This window comes from Somniosus microcephalus, chromosome 4 (assembly GCF_052327205.1).
Source record: "Somniosus microcephalus isolate GS21.2 chromosome 4, FLI_Smic_1.0, whole genome shotgun sequence".
In the NCBI taxonomy this organism is placed as follows: Eukaryota; Metazoa; Chordata; class Chondrichthyes; order Squaliformes; family Somniosidae; genus Somniosus; species Somniosus microcephalus.
This window is the reverse complement of record NC_140990.1, coordinates 340,339,014-340,358,016: the sequence shown is the minus strand read 5'-3', so window position 1 is coordinate 340,358,016 and position 19,003 is coordinate 340,339,014. Positions and strand designations below refer to the sequence as shown.

Below are 19,003 nucleotides of genomic sequence, written 5' to 3'. Positions count from 1 at the left end.
TCTCTAGCATGTCTGCTAATTCATTTATGTATATGTTGAACAGGGTCGGGCTCAAATTGCAGCCCTGCCGGACGCCTCTTCTCTAGGTGAAGAAACTGGTGTGTTTGTCTCCAATTTTGACACCGCATTTATTTTTCAGATACATCGATTTAATAAGGTCATAGACTTTGCCCCCTATTCCACATTGAAGAAGTTTATAATAGAGCCCTTCGTGCCAGATAGAGTCAAAGGCTTTCTTGAAGTCAATGAAACAAGCGAATATTTTCCCATTTTTTGTTTGGTGTATATGTTTTTCAATGAGAGTGTGAAGGGTATAGATATGGTCGGTGGTGCGGTGTTTTGGAAGAAAGCCTATTTGATTTTTTCTAAGGATATTATGTTTGTTAAGAAAATCCAGTAATCTACTATTTAGAATACTGCAGAATAACTTCCCTAGACAACTGTTGACACAGATGCCGCGGTAGTTATTTGGGTCTGATTTGTTTCCACTTTTATATGTGGGAGAGATGAGTCCTTGGCACCAGATATCGGGAAAACAGCCTGAACGTAATATGATGTTGAATAACTTGAGTACAACACCCTGCATCTCCATATTGCTGAACTTGAGCATTTCATTTTTGATGTTGTCTGGACCACAGGCTTTCTTTAGGTGGAGAGATTTTGTTTTTGTGGCCAGTTCTTTCCATGTGATTGGGGAGTCTAGAGGGTTTTGGTTGTCTTTAATTGTTGCTTCTAATGTGTGGAGTTTTTCTGTGATATGATGTTGACTTGGGTTTGTTTTGTTTATTGGGATGCCTTTGTAGAGGTTTTCAAAATGTGTTCTCCAGATGTCGCCATCTTGGATTGGTAATGCTTGCAATTGTGTTGTACTCAGGTTATTCCACATATCCCAGAATTGATTTGGTTTAATGGAGTTTTCAATTTCTTCGAGTATTTTGTGGGTATGATTTTGTGTTTTTTTCCTAATGGTGTGTTTATATCTTTTGAGGGTCTCATTGTATCTAATACGTAGGTCTGGATTGTTTGGTTGGCGATGCTTTTGGTTTGATATTTTTCTCAGGTCTTTTCTGGCATTTTTGCATTCGTGGTCAAACCATTTCTCATTTTTATTTTGTCTTTTGTAACGTTTCCTCTTCTGTTTCACAAGGTCGGCTTTTACAGCTGCCTCGTGGAAGATCATATTTATATCATCTATGGCCATGTTTACACCATCTCTGGTGATCTCATATAGATTTTCTTTAAATTTTGATATTTTACTTGTGAGATCAGGTGAATTTAGTGCTGTGATGAATTTATCTCCACTGTCTGGGGCCCATCTGTATGTCTGGTTTATTTTATGGAGCTTACTGGGTTCCTTTTTTGTGTCTGTAGTTTGGGCAGAAAGTTTAAGGTACACATTTATTTGGTTATGGTCTGAGAGGGGGGGATTGCTGCCTGACAGTGAATGCGTTGATATCGCAGGGGTCCAGGTCAGTGATTGTATAATCCACCACACTAGACCCAAGAGTTGAGGAATATGTGAGTCTCCCTAAGGAGTCCCCTCTGAACCTACCGTTAACTATGTACAGGCCTAAGGGCTCGGCAGAGTTGCACTACCTCCCTACCGCTTTTATTTATTTCACAGTCAAGGTTGTTCCGATTTGCGATGGCTGGTGTGACATATAAAGGGGTCTGGCCAAACACATGGTTGTTGCCCTGTGGGTCTATGAAGTCAGGTTCACATCCGGTCCTTGCATTTAGGTCCCCACATAGTAGCACCTTACCTTGGGCCTGGAAATGGCTGATTTCCATGTGGGAGAGTATCAAATAACTCCTCTTCAAAATATGGCGATTCTATTGGAGGTATGTAGATCGCACATAAGTAGACATCTTTTTTTGCTATTCCTATATTTTTATCTAATTTTAGCCATACATGTGATTTCCCCTGTTTTATCGGTGAGATGTGTTTTGTCCAGTTCTCCTTTATACCACACCAAGATTCCCCCGGAGGTTCTGCCCTTGCGTGTCTTAGTGTTCTTTACTGAGGGCACAATGATTTCATGGTACATTGGAGGACAGTGGGTGGGCACGTCCTTTTGGCACCATGTTTCTGTTAACACAATTATATCAATGTCTTTTATAGCTTTTAGGAATTCAGGGTCTGTACTCTCCATCCCAAAAGTTGAGGAGCGGAGACCCTGGATATTCCAGCAGCTTATGTGGAAAGAACGCATTTATATAGTTCAAAAACGGAATAAAATGGACCTATTTTGTGGGACGAGTGTGAAAACACTAGTTTCTATAATGCTAAATGCCGATTTAGTATAAATTTCATGAGGCATGCACATACTGCTATCTAATAATAGTAATAGTAATGATAAAATAACAATCTCTCTCTCCCCCACTCTCTCTCTCTCCCCCCCACTCTCTCTCTCTCTCCCCCCCACTCTCTCTCTCTCCCCCCCCACTCTCTCTCTCTCCCCCCACTCTCCCCCCACTCTCCCTCTCTCCCCCCCACTCTCCCTCTCTCCCACCCCCCCACACTCTCCTCTCTCCCCCCCCACTCTCTCTCTCTCTCCCCCACCTCCCACTCTCTCTCTCTCTCTCCCCCCCCCCACTCTCTCTCTCTCTCTCTCTCCCGTGATGAAATATGTCATTCATCAGACTCTGTATTTAACTACATATATTGTATTGCCTTGTATTGTATATAGTGCACCGCCCCCTTTCTCCCCATTGGATGTGTCGGCTCTGCCCATACCTGGTCCTACTTAAGACAAGCCCAGGCTTGTCTTGCAGCAGAACAGCAGAATGCTAGGTGAAGCCACAGGCATCTTTCTTTGCTAATAAAAGCCTTGTTTTATTCAGTTAACTTTGAGTCTTGAAGTTATTGAGGCGCATCAACTTTATTAGCAAACTTTTAACGATGGATCAACTTTTGAAACCAGAACGCTTGGATTTGGACCCCGCATGCTTCGGATGCATCGGCACGGTTTGGACACTGGTTCCAGTGCTTGGAATTTTTTATGGCCAACTCCGAAGCCGTCACAGCCTCTAAAGCCACCGGAGATGTGAAACTCGGGATCCTGCAGAATCGGGTAAGCCACCGGGTTTTTCCACTCATCCAAGACGCCACCACCTACCTGGATGCCTGCAACATTCTAAAGGCCCACTATCAGCGGCCTACCAACGAGGTGTACGCCAGGCACCTGCTTGCTACCTGCACACAGCGACCCGGAGAGTCGCTAGAGGACTTTCTAGTCACCCTAAAAGTGCTTGGAAAAGACTGCAAATGCAAAGACGTGAAAGCCACGGTATACACAGACGAGCTTATTCGGGATGCCTTTATCGCAGGCCTTAGCTCTAATTACATCCGGCAGAGACTGTTAGAGAAAACGGGCCTAGATCTGACACAGGCTGTGGACACAGCGCGATCGCTGGATGTGGCTCAGAAGAACTCTGACTCCTACTCGTCAGGCCACGCGGCCCACGCCGCCTCTGCTTCCCCGCCTGGTAGCCCAACACCGCCGGGGCCCTGCTCTCCCCACAGAAGCCCTACGACCGCCGCGACGCATTGGGGCCCCAAATGCTACTTCTGCGGGCAGCTGAAGCACACCAGGAACCTGTGCCCGGCGAAAGGCACCACCTGCTGTAAGTGCGGTAAGAAGGGGCACTTTGGGAAGGTGTGCAGAGGGAACCCCGCAGGCAAAACCGCCACCGCCGCGTGCGCGCCGTGGGAGCGGCCATCTTGGACGCCATCTTGTCCGACCTCATGGGGTCTGCCATCTCGCGAGCAGACATCGTGGACGCCATCTTACCCGGCCTCGTGTGGCCCACCATCTTGTCCCGATCAGGGCCCTACAGTGGCGTCGATCACAGTGGACCAGTCCAGACCGCACCCACTATCCAAATCGATGGTGGACATCGAGGTAAACGGGTGCAAGGTTAAATGTTTAATTGACAGCGGGAGCACGGAGAGCTTCATTCACCCTGATCTGGTACAACGACCCTCTCTAACTATAGTCTCTACTCAGGGCACGATCTCTATGGCCGACAAAACCCAGATATCGACTATTGCGGGTTACTGCGCGGTACGATTGTCCGTTAAAGGCACTGTATATAATAATTTTAAACTGTTAATTATGAAGGATTTATGTGTGAGCGTGATCTTGGGCCTGGATTTTCAGTGCCACCACCAAAGCATCATGCTCAATTTCGGTGGGACCCAGCCGCCCCTCACAGTGTGCGGTCTGGCTACCCTGAAGGTAAAGCCGCCTTCGCTATTCGCGAACCTTACCCCTAACTGCCGGCCAATAGCGACCAAAAGCAGGAGGTACAGCTGGGAGGACAGGCGGTTTATCGCGACCGAGGTAGACAGGCTCCTGAAGGAGCGCATCATTGAACGCAGCAACAGCCCGTGGCGCACCCAAGTGGTGGTGGTGAGGGGTAGCGAGAAGAAGCGGATGGTGATTGACTATAGTCAAACAGTCAACATCTATACCCAACTAGACGCCTACCCGCTACCCCGCATATCCGAGATGGTGAACCAAATCGCCCAATACCGGGTGTTCTCCACCATCGACCTCAAGTCAGCGTACCACCAGCTCCCTATCAGACCAGAGGACCGTTCGTACACCGCCTTCGAGGCAAACGGATGCCTCTACCAGTTCCTCAGTGTCCCCTTTGGGGTGACGAATGGGGTCTCAGTCTTTCAGAGGGAGATGGACCGCATGGTCGATGACCACCACTTGCAGGCAACCTTCCCCTATCTCGACAACGTCACCATCTGCGGCCACAACCAACAGGACCACGACTCAAACCTCGCGAGGTTTCTGAAAACCGCACAAAAACTCAACCTCACCTACAACGAGGACAAGTGCGTTTTCAACACCACGCGCCTCTGCATACTAGGCAGCGTGGTGGAGAATGGGGAAATCGGACCAGACCCCGAACGATTGCGCCCCCTATGGGAGCTGCCCCTGCCCAACACTCCCAAAGCCCTGAAAAGGTGCCTGGGGTTATTCTCGTATTATGCCCAATGGGTCCCCAACTACTCCGATAAAGCCCGCCCCCTCTTGAAAGCATCCTCTTTCCTGCTCTCTGCTGAGGCCTATGCTGCCTTCAAAAGCATTAAGCAGGATATTAAGCGGGCCACACTACAGGCAGTGGACGAGAACACTCCCTTTCAAGTGGAAAGTGATGCGTCTGACTTTGCCTTGGCGGCCACCCTCAACCAGGCGGGGCGGCCCGTAGCTTTCTTCTCGAGGACCCTCCAGGGGCCCGAGATCAGACACTCCTCTGTGGAAAAGGAGGCCCAAGCCATCGTGGAGGCAGTGCGCCACTGGAGGCACTAACTAGCCGGCAAACGCTTCACCCTACTTACCGACCAGCGGTCGGTAGCGTTTATGTTCAATAATAAACAGAGGGGGAAGATTAAAAATGATAAGATTCTTAGGTGGTGGATCGAGCTCTCCACCTTCGAGTACGACATCATATACCGGCCGGGGGCCCTTAACGAATCCCCTGACGCCCTCTCACGAGGGATGTGTGCCAACGCCACCGGGGATCGGCTACAGACCCTCCACAACGACCTCTGCCACCCAGGGGTCACACGGCTGTTCCACTTCATAAAGTCCCGCAACTTACCCTACTCGATTGAGGAAGTTCGGTCCCTGACCAGGAATTGCCGCACTTGCGCTGAGTGCAAGCCTCGGTTCTACCGCCCTGATAGAGCCCACCTAATCAAAGCTACACGGCCCTTTGAGCGGCTTAGCTTAGATTTCAAGGGCCCCCTCCCGTCCGTCGACCGCAATGTCTACTTCCTGAACATTGTGGACGAATACTCCCGTTTCCCATTTGTCTTCCCCTGCCCAGACATGACTAGCGCCACGGTCATTAAATGCCTCAACAGCCTGTTCTGCCTGTTCGGTATGCCAAGCTATATCCACACGGATCGGGGGGCGTCCTTCATGAGTGAAGAGCTACGCCAGTACATGCTGTCCAAGGGGATTGCCACGAGCCGTACCACCAGCTACAACCCCCGGGGTAACGGTCAGGTGGAGCGAGAGAACGGGACAGTATGGAAGGCAGTCACCCTAACTCTAAGGACCAAGGGCCTCCCTATCTCCCGCTGGCAGGAAGTCCTCCCAGATGTGCTCCACTCAATACGGTCACTATTGTGTACCACCACTAATGTCACGCCTCATGAGCTAATGTTTGTGTTTCCCCGGAAATCCACCTCAGGCGTATCCATACCGTCATGGCTCTCCACCCCAGGTCTGGTACTTTTGCGGAAGCATGTGAGGGGCCACAAGACGGACCCTCTTGTGGAGCCAGTGCACCTGCTCCACGCCAACCAACAATATGCGTATGTCCAGCACGCCGACGGACGGGAGGACACTGTGTCCATAAAAGACCTCGCCCCAGCCGGTAACAACAGCAACAACGACAACGACAACAACCACAACAACTATTACCCACCCACTCCACCCACTATTCTTTCATCACCCCCGGAAGAACACCAGCCAACGGTACCCCCACCACCTACTCCTTCAACAACCCCGGTGGCGCCCCCGGCAGAGACCCAGGAGGTCACCCGGGACACCCAGCCGGCACCCGCGGCACCACAACCGTTACGACAGTCACAGAGGACTATCACACCCCCGGACAGACTAAATCTGTAGAAGGGGTGAATGTGATGAAATATGTCATTCATCAGACTCTGTATTTAACTACATATATTGTATTGCCTGCTCCGGTGTTTTTACCTTGTATTGTATATAGTGCACCGCCCCCTTTCTCCCCATTGGATGTGTCGGCTCCGCCCATACCTGGCCCTACTTAAGACAAGCCCAGGCTTGTCTTGCAGCAGAACAGCAGAATGCTAGATGAAGACACAGGCATCTTTCTTTGCTAATAAAAGCCTTGTTTTATTCAGTTAACTTTGAGTCTTGAAGTTATTGAGGCGCATCATCCCCCTCTCTCTCTCTCTCCCCCTCTCTCTCTCTCTCCCCCACTCTCTCTCTCTCCCTCTCCCCCACTCTCTCGCTCTCCCCCACTCTCTCTCTCGCACTCCCCCACTCTCTCTCTCCCCCTCCCCCACACTCTCTCTCCCCCTCCCCCACACTCTCTCCCCCCCTCGCCCACTCTCTCTCTCTCCCACTCTCTCTCTCTCTCTCTCTCTCACAACTCACATCTCCTCACTCTCTCACCCCCATCACTCTCCCTCTCCCCCACTCACCTCCCTCCCCCCACACTCACTCCTCTCCCATCTCCCCCACATCTCTCTCTCTCTCCCACTCCCCCACTCTCTCACTCTCTCCCTCTCCCCCCACACACATCACTCTCTCACTCCACACCCTCTCCCCACCTCTCACACTCACCTCACACTCACACTCCCTCTCACCCACTCTCTCACTCTCTCACTCTCTCTCACTCTCTCACTCTCCCCCACTCTCCCCCACTCTCTCACTCTCTCCCTCTCCCCCACTCTCTCCCACTCTCTCCCTCTCCCCCACTCTCTCACTCTCTCCCACTCTCCCTCTCCCCCACTCTCTCTCTCTCTCCCTCTCCCCCACTCTCTCACTCTCTCCCTCTCCCCCACTCTCTCACTCTCTCCCTCTCACCCACTCTCTCACTCTCTCACTCTCTCTCACTCTCTCACTCTCTCACTCTCCCCCACTCTCTCACTCTCTCCCTCTCTCTCACTCTCTCACTCTCCCCCACTCTCTCACTCTCTCCCTCTCTCCCTCTCACCCACTCTCTCACTCTCTCACTCTCTCTCACTCTCTCACTCTCCCCCACTCTCCCCCACTCTCTCACTCTCTCCCTCTCCCCCACTCTCTCCCACTCTCTCCCTCTCCCCCACTCTCTCACTCTCTCCCACTCTCCCTCTCCCCCACTCTCTCTCTCTCTCCCTCTCCCCCACTCTCTCACTCTCTCCCTCTCCCCCACTCTCTCACTCTCTCCCTCTCCCCCACTCTCTCACTCTCTCACTCTCTCACTCTCTCCCTCTCACCCACTCTCTCACTCTCTCACTCTCTCTCACTCTCTCACTCTCCCCCACTCTCTCACTCTCTCACTCTCTCTCACTCTCTCACTCTCCCCCACTCTCCCCCACTCTCTCACTCTCTCCCTCTCCCCCACTCTCTCCCACTCTCTCCCTCTCCCCCACTCTCTCACTCTCTCCCACTCTCCCTCTCCCCCACTCTCTCTCTCTCTCCCTCTCCCCCACTCTCTCACTCTCTCCCTCTCCCCCACTCTCTCACTCTCTCCCTCTCCCCCACTCTCTCACTCTCTCACTCTCTCACTCTCTCCCTCTCACCCACTCTCTCACTCTCTCACTCTCTCTCACTCTCTCACTCTCCCCCACTCTCTCACTCTCTCCCTCTCTCCCTCTCCCCCACTCTCTCCCACTCTCTCCCTCTCCCCCACTCTCTCACTCTCTCCCACTCTCCCACTCTCTCACTCTCTCACTCTCCCCCACTCTCTCACTCTCCCCCACTCTCTCACTCTCTCCCCCACTCTCTCACTCTCCCCCACTCTCTCCCTCTCCCCCACTCTCTCCCTCTCCCCCACTCTCTCCCTCTCCCTCTCCCTCTCCCCCACACCCTCTCCCTCTCCCCCACACTCTCTCCCTCTCCCCCACACTCTCTCCCTCTCCCCCACACTCTCTCCCTCTCCCCCACACTCTCTCCCTCTCCCCCACACTCTCTCCCTCTCCCCCACACTCTCTCCCTCTCCCCCACACTCTCACTCAAATTCAAATTCAAATCGCTTTATTGGCATGACAAGGTACATCTTATGTTGCCAAAGCATCGAAAAACATTCATGGTTGAACACAAACGCAGATCTATCTATACAGTGTATAAACAGATATATCCCTGAGTGTATAAATATACATTCGTATAATTTGTATATACTCTTTTCTTAGATTTAATGGGTGTCCCTCTGTTTATGGCAAGCTGTAACATAGTGTGCCGCTAAGGTTACACAATTTCTCTGTTCCCCTAGTAGGATTGGGAGTTTTTGGTCGTCATTCAAATTTCTGAATTCAGGGCATATTTTTGTGAATTTTGGGTAGAAATTCTCCCTGATGCCCTGATATTTTCCACAAGCTGTGAGGAAGTGCATATCTGTCTCCACCACTCCCTGACTGCAGTGAGAGCATATCCTGTCCTCTCTTGGCAGCCGGGTCTGTCTGTGTCTGCCTTTTTCGATGGCCAGGCTATGTTCACTAAGTCTGTACATTGTCAAGGTTTTTCTCAGTTTGCTATCCTTTACCATGGTCAGGTATTCAGCCATGTTGTATTGTCTGTTTAGGGCCAAGTAGCAATTGAGTTTGTTTTGGGTTTTTGTTGTTTCTGCCCAATATGACAGGTATTTTTCCTTTTGCTTAGTGACAATTGTGTTGGGTCGAATTCTCTGTGCTACGATGTCACTGTCCTGGGGCTGGTTATTGTTAGTAGTTACTTCACTGAGTCCCAGGACTAGTTGACTGAGGGTATTCTTCTTTATTGTCCTCTCTTGGCATTTCAGGGCTTCGTAATGATAGCAGTGGGGGTTGCTCATTTTTAGGTGTTTCCAAAATTTGGTGGCTCTTTTTTGGATAGTAATTATTCATGGATATTGGCCTAGTTCTGCCCTGCATGCATTGTTTACGGTTTTCCTTTGAGTCCGGAAGATACTTTTACAGAATTCTGCATGTAGGATCTCAATCGGGTGTTTGTCCCATTTTGCAAATTCTTGTTGTGTTAGCGGTCCCCACACCTCACTGCCATAGAGTGCAATTGGTTCAATTACTGATTTGAAAATTTTGAGCCAAATGCTGATTGGGATTTCTATTTGGATTGATTTTTTGATGGCATAGAAAGCCCTTCTAGCTTTCTCTTTCAGTTCGTTCACAGCCAGATGAAAATTTCCCATAGAGCTGATTTTTAAGCCCAAGTATGTGTAGTTAGTGGTTTGTTCAATTTTAGTTGTTCCTAGTGTGAAATTTATTCTGGGTCCCTGATGTCTGGATCTTTGCTGGAACACAAGGACTTTGGTTTTTTGGGGGTTTATTGTCAGGGCCCAGGTCTGACAGAACAACTCTAGCAGATCCAGGTTCTGCTGTAGACCCTCCTTAGTTGGTGACAGCAGAACCAGGTCATCTGCATAGAGGAGGAATTTAACCTTGGATTCATATAGGGTGAGGCCGGGTGCTGTAGATTGTTCAAGTAGTTTTGCCAGTTCATTTATGTAAATATTAAAGAGTGTCGGTGAGATGGGCGAGCCCTGCGTCACACCATGCCCCCGTGGGAAATATTTTGTTTGTTTGTCTCCAATTTTAACTGCACATTTATTGATTGTATACATTGATTTAATTACATCATATGTTTTTCCCCCTACACCACTTTCAATAAGTTTCAAGAATAGACCGTCGTGCCAGATGGAATCGAAAACCTTCTGGAAATCTATAAAGCAGGCAAAAATTTTGCTTTTGTTTTGATGAACATGTTTGTCAATTAGGGTCTTGATATGCCTATCAATTAGTCCAATAAAAGGCGACGAGTTAAGAACGTAACTGAAGGTTTTTATTGGCTAAATAACAGAGCCCACCCTCGTGGGTGATCCGATCCAACAGGGAGGAATACTAGCCAGTCAGCTACCTTTATACCTGGGCAGGTAATGGGCGGAGTCGGAGGTGGTCAGCCCAGGTATAACAGTGCGACAAGAGGCGACCTCGTGTAGTGATGTGACAGTGAGAACAGTGAGAACAATATACAGTGATAACTATAACAGTGGTTTACCACATTCACCCCTTGTTTAGATTAGAGTCCGGCGGGGTGAAGTGTATTACCAGCTCTGGTATGTCAGTCTGTCCGGAGGCTTCGTTAGCCTCTCCGATCGTCGCAGCGGCGGTGTTACATTATCCGGTGTTAAAGCTGGTGTCTGCGTAGTCGGCAAAGGCTCGTGGGGTTCCGGCATGCCGTCTACCTCGGCTGGACTCGGGGGGTTGGGAGGGGGGGGGTGAGGGTGCGAGGTCTCGTAAGGAGACAGTGTCCTCCCGTCCGTCTGGGTAAGCCACATAGGCGTACTGGGGGTTGGCGTGCAGGAGGTTCACCTTCTCGACCAGGGGGTCCGTTTTATGGGCCCTCACGTGCTTTCGCAGCAAGACGGGTCCCGGAGAGGTCAGCCAGGTTGGTAGGGTGGTTCCCGTAGTCGACTTCCTGGGGAAGACAAACATTCGGGCATGGGGGGTGGTGTTAATGGCAGTGCAAAGTAGTGACCGGATGGAGTGCAGCGCAATCGGGAGGACCTCTTGCCAGCGGGAGGTTGGGAGGCCCTTAGACTTTAAGGCTAAGAGGGTGGCCTTCCATACCGTCGCGTTCTCTCTTTCCACCTGGCCGTTCCCTCGGGGGTTGTAGCTGGTGGTCCTGCTTGCTGCAATACCCCTCTCCAATAGGAACTGACGGAGTTCCTCGCTCATGAAGGAGGCGCCCCGGTCACTATGTATATAGTTCGGGAACCCGAACAAGGCGAAGAGTTTGTTCAGGCATTTAATGACCGTGTTACTGGTCATGTCTGGGCAGGGGAAGGCAAAGGGAAAACGGAAACGGGAGTACTCATCAACGATGTTGAGGAAGTACACATTACGGTCGGATGACGGTAGGGGCCCCTTGAAGTCGATGCTCAGACGCTCGAAGGGGCGGGTGGCCTTGATCAGGCTTGCTCTGTCCGGCTTATAGAAGTGCGGTTTGCACTCAGCACAGATCTGGCAGTTCCTGGTCATGGTCCTGACCTCCTCGATGGAGTATGGCAGGTTGCGGGCCTTAATGAAATGGTAGAGTCTGGTGACTCCGGGGTGGCAGAGGTCATTGTGGAGGGTCTGAAGTCTATCACTTTGCGCGCTGGCGCATGTAATGCGTGAAAGAGCATCAGGGGGGTCGTTCAGTTTACCGGGCCGGTACAAGATCTCATAATCATAGGTGGAAAGCTCGATTCTCCACCTCAAGATTTTGTCGTTCTTGATCTTGCCCCTCAGCTTGTTATTAAACATGAAGGCAACCGAGCGTTGGTCGGTGAGGAGGGTAAATCGTTTGCCTGCCAAGTAGTGCCTCCAGCGCCGTACTGCCTCCACAATTGCCTGGGCTTCCTTCTCGACCGACGAGTGTCGGGTCTCGGGGCCCTGTAGGGTCCTTGAGAAGAAGGCTACCGGCCTACCCTCCTGGTTAAGGGTAGCGGCTAGGGCGAAGTCGGATGCATCGCTCTCCACTTGGAAGGGGATTGACTCATCCACTGCGTGCATTGTGGCCTTGGCTATGTCTCCCTTAATGAGGGAGAAGGCCGCGCACGCCTCTTCCGTGAGGGGGAAGGATGTGGTTTTCAGGAGGGGTCTGGCTTTGTCCGCATAATTGGGTACCCATTGGGCATAGTAGGCGAAAAGCCCCAGGGTTCTCCTAAGTGCTTTTGGACAGTGGGGGAGGGGTAGCTCCATGAGGGGGCGCATTCTTTCGGGGTCGGGGCCGATGACTCCGTTCTCTACTACACAGCCAAGGATGGCAAGGCGCGCTGTGTTAAACACGCATTTCTCCTTATTGTAGGTGAGGTTCAGCCGTTGGGCCGTACGGAGGAATTTCTCCAGATTCACGTCGTGGTCCTGCCGGTCGCGGCCGCAGATGGTGACGTTATCTAGGTAGGGGAATGTGGCCTGCAGTCCGTTCTGGTCAACCATCCGGTCCATCTCCCTTTGGAAGACCGAGACCCCGTTGGTGACACCGAAGGGGACCCTAAGGAAGTGGTATAGGCGCCCATTCGCCTCGAAGGCGGTGTACTGGCGGTCCTCGGGGTGGATAGGGAGTTGGTGGTAGGCCGACTTAAGGTCGATGGTCGAGAATACGCGGTATTGTGCAATCTGATTGACCATGTCAGATATGCGGGGAAGGGGGTATGCGTCCAGCTGGGTGTATCTGTTTATGGTCTGGCTGTAGTCGATGACCAGGCGATTTTTATCGCCGGTCTTAACGACCACGACCTGGGCACGCCAGGGGCTGTTGCTCCCCTCGATGATGCCCTCCTTCAGGAGACGCTGCACCTCAGAGCTAATGAAAGCTCTGTCCCCAGCGCTGTACCGCCTGCTCTTGGTAGCGACGGGTTTGCAGTCGGGGGTGAGGTTAGCGAACAGGGAAGGTGGCGGCACCTTGAGGGTGGATAGGCTGCAGGTGTTACGCGGTGGGCGGTTTAACCTTCGCTGGTTGTCGACTGTGAGTGGGGGGAGGGGTCCACCGTATGCTAGGGTTACACTTTGGAGGTGGGATTGGAAGTCCAGCCCTAGTAGGACGGCAGCGCAGAGCTGGGGGAGGACGAGGAGTTTAAAGTTTTTATACTCTGTACCCTTAACCGACAAGGTCACAGCACAGTAGCCGCTAATGTCCGTGGCGTGGGACCTCGATGCCATCGAGATTCGGTTGCGCGTTGGCAGGACAGGGAGGGAGTAGTGGCTCACCGTGTCTGGGTGGATGAAGCTCTCCGTGCTTCCGCTGTCGAACAGGCAGGTCGTGGCGTGGCCGTTTACTTTGATGTCCATCATCGACTTGGACAGGTGGTGTGGGCGGGCTTGATCCAGAGTGACGGAGGCTAGCGTGTAGGTAAGCGAGTCATTGTCGTCTGCGGGCGAGGCGGTCGTCGGGTCCGGGGGCCCGGTGGCAGTCGGGCGTGGTGTGTAAAATGGCGTCTCCCACGAGGTAGGACAAAATGGCGGAGAAGATGGCTGCCCCCATAACTCACATGAGGCACTATTGGGGTCGGTTGCCTTGATCAAAGATGGCCGCCCCCATGACTCACGTGTGGGGATACTGGCCTCAGTTGCCGTGAAAGAAGATGGCCGCCCCCACAGTTCGCATGAGGCACTGCTGGCCTCTGAAGATCCGCTCCTGCAGGCCTTAGAGAAATGGCCTTTCTTCCTGCAGGTTGTGCAGGTAGAGTTCCTGGCTGGGCAGCGCGACCTCGGGTGCTTCTCCTGGCCGCAAAAGAAGCAGCCGGCGGCCCGATCGCGGGTGCCCGATGTCGGAGCCGGTACCGGGGGTGGCGGGCCCGGTCGGGTCCGGGACGCCGACGCTGAGGTAGGTCCCGGGGGCGGCGCTGCGAAGGGTATTGCGGTAGGGGTCGGGCCCGAGTCCCAGGGTCGCGAGCAGTACCTGGAAAACGCCTCCTGGTCCTGATGGGCCACCTCCAGGGAGAGAGCGAGGGCTTCAGCTTTGTCCAGGTCGAGGTCTTTAGCTTCAAGCAGTCTTTGCCGTGAGTAGTCGGACCGTAGGCCTTTCACAAAGGCATCGCGGATATTATCTTCCGTATTTTCAACAGCCGTCACCGCTTTAAAGTCACAGTTCCTGCCGAGTGCTCTTAGCGCCCGTAAAAATTCAGCTACAGACTCTCCTGGCTGTTGCGGGCGGGATCTTAGGAGGTGCCTGGTGTACATGTAATTTACCGGGCTGCGGTACTGCTGTTTCAGTAGGTTGATAGCGGCCTCGTACGTAGTCGTGTCCTGTATGAGTGCGTATACTCTCGGGCTCGCTTGGGCGTTCAGAAGTCTTAGTTTGGATCTCTGCGGGGCGCCGGATTCTTCCAGGTAGGATTCGAAGCAGTCCAGCCAGTGTTTGAAGTTGAGGGCTGCGTTTGGTGCCTGTGGGTTTAGATCCAGGTATGGTGGTTTCAAGGCTTGCAGCCAAGCCGGCTGGTGTGGCCCGTTGTCTGGAGGCTGCTGTTGCTGTGCTGCTGGGTGAGCTCCTTGCTGTTGCTGTTCATTATCAGACATCTTTAAAATTTAGCCAATAAAATTGATATGCCTATCAATTAGTCCAATAAAAGGCGACGAGTTAAGAACGTAACTGAAGGTTTTTATTGGCTAAATAACAGAGCCCACCCTCGTGGGTGATCCGATCCAACAGGGAGGAATACTAGCCAGTCAGCTACCTTTATACCTGGGCAGGTAATGGGCGGAGTCGGAGGTGGTCAGCCCAGGTATAACAGTGCGACAAGAGGCGACCTCGTGTAGTGATGTGACAGTGAGAACAGTGAGAACAATATACAGTGATAACTATAACAGTGGTTTACCACAGGTCTGTAGGGTGAAGATATGATCTGATGTTCTATAGTTTGGTAGGAATCCAATTTGGCTTTTACTCAAGACATTGTGCTCCTCAAGGAAGTTTATAAGTCTTTTGTTTATGATACTACAGAATACCTTCCCCAGGTTACTGTTTACACAGATGGCTCGATAGTTATTTGAGTCAGCTTTGTCTCCACTTTTGTATATGGGCATTATGAGTCCTTTGTTCCAGATATCAGGGAAGTAACCGACACTCAGAACCAAGTTGAAGAGTTTTAGGATAGCCAATTTCATTTTATCGTTCGTGTGTTTAATCATCTCGCTTAGGATGCCGTCTGCACCGCAAGCTTTTCCTGGTCGCAGGTCCTTGAGTTTTTCAAATAGCTCTTTTTCAATTATTATGGGGTCTAGCGGGTTTTGGTTATCTTTTATGGCCAATTCGATCTTTTCCAGTTTTTTGCATATTTGGTATTGCTCTGGGCTTAGTGTGTTTTTCTGGTATAATTTTTCAAAATGGTTTTCCCATGTGTCTCCGTTTTGAATGGCCAATTCGTCGTGTTGTTTTTTGTGTAATGTATTCCAGTTGTCCCAGAAACAATTGGAATCAATGGATTCCTCAATGGAGCTGAGTGTATTCTTAATATACTGCTCTTTCTTGGTTCTGAGTGTGTTTTTGTATTGTGTTAGTGCCTGACAATAAGTAAGGCGTAATTCCTCGTTTTCTGGCTGTCTGTGTTTTTGGTTTGATATTTTTCTGAGTTTTCTCCTCATGTTCTGGCAATCTGAGACAAACCATTTTTCGTAGTTTTTTGTTTTGGGTTTATTCTTGCGAACTTTCAAGTTTGACATTGATGCCAAATTATCAAAAATATTATTTAGGTTATTCACTGCCCGGTTTACGCCTTCTTTATTGTGTGTGTATGTATTTTCCAGAAAGGTGTCCAAGAGAGCTTGAGTTGGTTGATTGCTAATTGCTTTCTGGTATTTTTCCGTGCTGTTTTTGGCCCATCTGTAGGATTTTTTAATGTTGTACAGCTTACTGGGTTGCGTTTCTGTGTTGGTTGTTTCTGTTCTTTTAAGATATGCAGTAATTTGACTGTGATCTGACAGTGTTGTTTGTGGTTTGACTGTGAATGCTCTGAAAGAGGATGGGTCTAGATCCGTAATCATATAGTCTACGGTGCTGAAGCCAAGAGGTGAGCAATAGGTGGATCTTCCTAGGTAGTCTCCCAATAACTTACCTCTCTCCCTCTCTCTCTATCTCTCTCTCGTATGTCTCTCTATCCAGTATAACTATCTCACTGTTTCTCCCTTTTCTGTCTGTTTCTCTTCCTGTCTCATGCTCTCTCTTTCTTTTCTTTCTAGTTCCCTTACTTTCTCCTTCTCTCTCTCTCTGTCTTCTCCACTTCTTCCTTCTCTTTTTCTGTTTTTGGTCTCTCACTTTCTTTCCACTCTCCCTTTCTGTCTCGTTCAAACTCTTGCAGTCTTTCTTTTAGAAAGACACGGATTAATCGGGGACAGTCAGAATGGATTTGTTAAGGGAAGGTCGTGTCTGACTAACTTGATTGAATATTTTGAAAAGGTAACAAGGAGGGTTGATGAGGGTAGTGCATTTGATGTAGTTTATATGGACTTTAGCAAGGCTTTTGATAAGGTCCCATATGGCAGACTGGTCATGAAAGTAAAAGCCCATGGGATCCAGGGCAAAGTGTCAAGTTGGATCCAAAATTGGCTCAGAGGCAGGAAGCAAAGGTTGAAGACTAATGCAAAAGCAAAATACTGCGGATGCTGGAAATCTGAAATAAAAATAGGAAATGCTGGAAATACTCAGCGGGTCAGGCAGCATCTGTGGAGAGAGAAACAGAGTTAATGGTTCAGGTCGATGACCATTCGTCAGAACTGGAAAAAAGCAGGAAATGGAACAGATTTTTAAGCAAGTGCGGGGGCAGGGAAATGGGGGAGGGGAGGAAAGAACGAAAGGGAAGGTCTGTGATAGGATGGAGGGCAGGAGAGATTAAGAGAGATTAAAAGAGATTAAGAGATGGTGCGAGGCAAAAGGAGATGGTAATGGGACAAGTTAAGAAACAAAGGATGGCTCTAGATGAAGTGTAAATGGCGACGGCAGAATGATCGACAGTTGCCCTGTGGGAGAGAGAGAAAACATAAAATAAAATAAAATAAATGGAAAGAAAAAAGCCTGCCTTTTCGTGCGATATGTGGAACATTCTTTGTTCCAGTCCTACTCGGGTCCCCTCCCTCACCTCTTTATCCGGTACATTGATGACTGTATCGGTGCCGTTTCCTGCTCTCATACATAGATACATAGAAGATAGGAGCAGGAGTAGGCCATTCGGCCCTTCGTGCCTGCTCCGCCATTCGATGAGATCATGGCTGATCCTTTAATTCAGTATCCCGTCCCCGCCTTCTCTCCGTAACCCTTAACCCCTTTTGCCCGTAGAAATATATCTAATTCCCTCTTAAATATATTTAATGAGCTGGCGTACACTGCCCTCTGTGGCAATGAGTTCCACAGGTTCACCACTCTCTGAGTGAAGAAATTCCCCCTCATCTCTGTCCTAAATGGTTTAGCCCTTATCCTTAAATTATGTCCTCTAGTTCTGTTCTCACCCGCCAAGGGAAACATTCCTTCTGCATCCAGTCTGTCTAGACCTGTCAGAATTTTATACACTTCTAGGAGGTCCCCTCTCAATCTTCTAAACTCCAGTGTGTACATCCCTAAACTACATAGTCTCTCCTCATAGGTCATTCCCGCCATTCCTGGTATCAGCCTGGTGAATCGCCGCTGCACCCCCTCCATGGCAAGAACATCCTTCCTCAGATGAGGCGACCAAAACTGTACACAGTACTCGAGGTGTGGTCTCACCAGTGCCCTGTACAGCTGCAGCAAGGTATCCCTGTTCCTGTATTCTAACCCTTTTGCTATGAAGGCCAGCATACCGTTTGCCTTCTTGACCGCCTGTTGCACCTGCATGCTCGCCTTCAGTGACTGGTGTACAAGAACACCCAGGTCTCTCTGTACTTCCCCCTCTCCCAATCTATTGCCATTTAAATAATAATTTGCCCTCCCGTTCCTGCACCCAAGGTGGATAACTTCGCACTTGTCCACATTATAGTGCATCTGCCATTTATCCGCCCAATCGCCCAGTCTGTCCAAATCGCTCTGGAGCTTCCTGGTCTCTTCCTCTGAGCCCACCCCCCCTCCTAGTTTAGTGTCGTCTGCAAATTTGGAAATGCTGCATCCGACTCCCTGATCCAGGTCATTAATGTAAATTGTGAACAGCTGGGGGCCCAGGACAGATCCCTGTGGTACCCCACTTGTTACTGCCTGCCATTCAGAAAATGAGCCGTTTATTCCAACTCTCTGTTTTCTATCTGACAGCCAGTTCCCTATCCACGCCAAAACTTTCCCCTTTATCCCATGAGCCTCAATTTTCCATGCTAATCTTTTATGTGGGACCTTATCGAAGGCCTTTTGGAAGTCCAGGTACACCACATCTACTGGCTCTCCCCCATCTATTCTACCAGTTACTCCCTCAAAAAATTCCAATAGATTAGTCAAGCACGATTTACCCTTTGTAAATCCATGTTGACTCTGTCCTATCCTGTCCCCATTTGCTAAGTGCTCCGCTATTTCATCCTTAATGATGGACTCCAGCATTTTGCCCACAACTGATGTAAGGCTTACAGGTCTGTAATTACCTGCTTTTTCCCTACCCCCCTTTTTGAATAGTGGGGTAACGTTAGCTACCCTCCAATCCATCGGCACTGTTCCCGAGTCTAATGAATTCTGAAAAATCATCCTTAGTGCATCCGCTATCTCTAGGGCCACCTCCTTCAGTACCCTAGGATGCATGTTATCAGGCCCTGGGGATTTGTCCACCTTCAATCCCTTTAGCTTCCTTAACACCATATCCTTAG

The 19,003-nt window shown here is 50.2% G+C and overlaps 1 protein-coding gene across 1 annotated transcript in view; it reads right to left on the bottom strand.

Annotated features, from left to right (window-relative positions):
* The window catches only part of LOC147120729 (tensin-1-like), a 704,181-nt gene that overhangs the window by 633,316 nt on the left and 51,862 nt on the right, over positions 1 to 19,003 (bottom strand). The gene's annotated exons all lie outside the window — the stretch shown is intronic.